Here is a 3,169-nt window from a genome sequence, read left to right as displayed (position 1 = left end):
TGCAGATGGCGATACCGATACTTAAAAATGCTACCATTTGTAGGTATATATTTTGCTAGCAAATAAATGTCGATGTTTTGAAATATTGTTTCATTTCTCAGCACTTTAACACAGAAAAATGATCAAGAACACATATTACAAAGTTTGCTTTGGCCATTAATAAACTTCGTTGAATTAGTAACTCAATTCTGGGACTAAATGCCGAATATTTGTATCATATATGGTAACTCATAACATAACATTCACAAATTGTTAGTGAGGTAGGGCTAAGTGCATATTGACATGCGTGTAAGACATGTGAAGTGACAAGACATGACAGTGCGTTTTGCAGATTTCAACGTGTGTAGTACAGATCCTGCACATATTGAAATATTCTTTGCCTGCACCAGTTATTGACACGCTGTGCTGACAAAAACGAGAAGCGTGTCCTCTAATCTTTCTCAAACGATTTTACAGAAACTATTCAGTAAAAAAATTTGATTTTTACTTTACTTGTAGCTTTATACGTCAGCTTCATGGTGAAGTGCCCTTCATCTCGCTAATAGTCTAGAATGTGAAAGTCTTATTTAAATTATACACTGCGCGAAACTAGAAAGATTTGCAATGAAAAATAAGGGCTCTATGGTTTCGCATTCAGTGCACATCACACTATATGCTGCTGTGTATGAAACTTAGCTAACATATTGAATTTTTCTTTAGACCTGGGAGGAGGGTGCTGCCTCTCTCCAATCTCAAGAAAATGCGTGTTATGTAACTGTTCACTTCCGATCGCACGTATATGAGAATGAAATCTTGATAACATACCACATGTATCCTAAACCTGTCGAGATATCGAAACGAGATTTTGACAAATTATAATACACAAGGTGGAGAGTATTTTTCCAAATTGTTAACAGTGGAGCTTTCTTATCTACAGCGATAAAGCCGAGGCTATAGCTTTTATTTTATTTTATGAATACAGTACTGTAGTTTTTTTTAAGAATTATGGACAGTTAGTGAAACTAGAATGTACTAATATGAAAAGAAACATGAAATTTGGTTGTCTCGTGTTACTGCAAACCGATACAATGAAGTCATTGACCTCTTTGGTCCTCAGTTGCTTGTTTAATGAGGTACACTGTTTCGGGATCCTGTTGCAATAGGTACTGCGAGGTGAGTTTGTACAAATTATACTGTGTTTTGGCAAAAGAAACGCAATTAAACCTGACAACAAGAGAAATGCACCCACTGCACATAAATGATGACTCCTCTTCAGACGAGAAAAGGCTAACAATTCACACAAAATTAAAACTGTAATTTTGGCAGAATCCCGTAACTCACGATATTTTTAATAGTGATCGATTGGAGTGGATACTTACCAAATGATTTTCTTCCTGTTCTTCTCTGAGGAATGTGAAATAACGCTGAATGTCCCCTTCAGGTGGAGTGATGCAGACTTGCACGACAGCTGAACTGACAACGTCATTCGCAAATAAAAGAGTTATTAAGAAAAGCAATTGATCCACTACACAACACAATGGTCAGTGTACTGTCAGAAGCTGAGAATAATGCATACAAGAGGAATGTGGAAGCTAGCGAGGTGTGCATTGTCAGTGGAAGAGTTAACCTCATTCAAAAAACATTGAGATGGATGTAGGGCTGACTTTGTTAGCAATACCTTTCAGCAAATTAAATATATTGGATCATCACACTGCTTTAGCATACTGATACTTCTGGAATAATACCGACCACATTCTTCATTTCTGCAGCTTTCTATACAATTAGTTGATTGATGCTGGTACTGTTTATGAAACCAATGAAATGTTCTTTTCATCACTATGCACCAATTATAATAATGTCATTCATTTGGACTTCTCGACTGTTTCCAGCTTACAATGAAAATGTGATGTCTGTGTGCATGCAGTTTAATGTCTCTTATTACATCCATATCCATTACATCACAGTGAAACTTATTTACTTCAGATATTGGACGCTTTTTATCAGGAGCACTAAGAATATACACCTTTGGAAATTACGACTTTTAGAATTTTTGTAACATCGTACCACTGTGTCAGCATAATAGGCAGCACATACACAAACTTGTTTCACTCTGTATTATTTAAAACTCTTGTCTCTCTTCTTGATCACAAAATTTTGTAATATTCCTTACAATTTCACTATCCTCATGGTGGAATGTCTGTCCCTTCTTGCAATCTGAAGACGTTGTTGTGGCAAATGGTATATCCCAGTTGCTAATGACTTAGCAGTCACTCAGCTCTGTATTGTGCTTGACAAAAGGAAAACAATAATGAAACAAATCAGTGAAACTGTACAATCATAAATAACTGCAAAAAATGTAGAGAAAAAAGATCAATAGCTTAAATGACAAAAAGCGAAACACTATTCTATGCCAATAAAGTCCAGTAGTAAAACAATATTTTTTGGATGGCCCATACTACCGTTGCCCATATGCACTCTCTAAAGGTGCATATAGAAGGACAGCTTTTCCCCTCCTCACTTCGCCTCTCCCATGATGCTAGAGTGGCGTGTGGCTCTAGAGACTGTGCCACTACCACAACATCACGCGACCTGATGCAGGTGCGAGTCATGTCACCATTGCGCCATGTCCCAATTGGCGTAGTTTCCCTTGAACCTACTAAGTTACAAAAATGTGCGCAGTCCTGCTTCGCATGACACGCGCTATATGCGTCAGAATTTGCGCCTAGCGTAAGCAAATTGAGGTTATGTTACGTTAAGTGATGGACAGTGTGAATAAACCCTGACACGATGGTGTCGTGACGTGACGGCCTGTGTGAGTTGGCCCTCAGTGTCGATCAAATTAACCACCTGAGATGATGTAATTGCATAGACAATATTCTAGGCTTGAAGTCTAGTTTGCATGACACTGTGGAACTAGTTGCCCACAAATGGTTTCGTGTATGACTGCAGACACAGCAACGCCAGTATACATTCAAATTAGTCGATTAGTGGATGCCAGAGTCGTGTTTGGAACGAACGTTTTATCCACTGTACGGATTGGATTGGATTGTTTGGGGGAAGAGACCAAACAGAGAGGTCATTGGTCTCATCAGATTAGGAAATGATGAGGAAGGAAGTCGGCCGTGCCCTTTCAGAGGAACCATCCCAGCATTTGCCTGGAGCGATTTAGGGAAATCACGGAAAACCTAAA

This window comes from Schistocerca piceifrons, chromosome 3 (genome assembly GCF_021461385.2).
Source record: "Schistocerca piceifrons isolate TAMUIC-IGC-003096 chromosome 3, iqSchPice1.1, whole genome shotgun sequence".
In the NCBI taxonomy this organism is placed as follows: Eukaryota; Metazoa; Arthropoda; class Insecta; order Orthoptera; family Acrididae; genus Schistocerca; species Schistocerca piceifrons.
Note: the sequence above shows the minus strand (reverse complement) of the source record.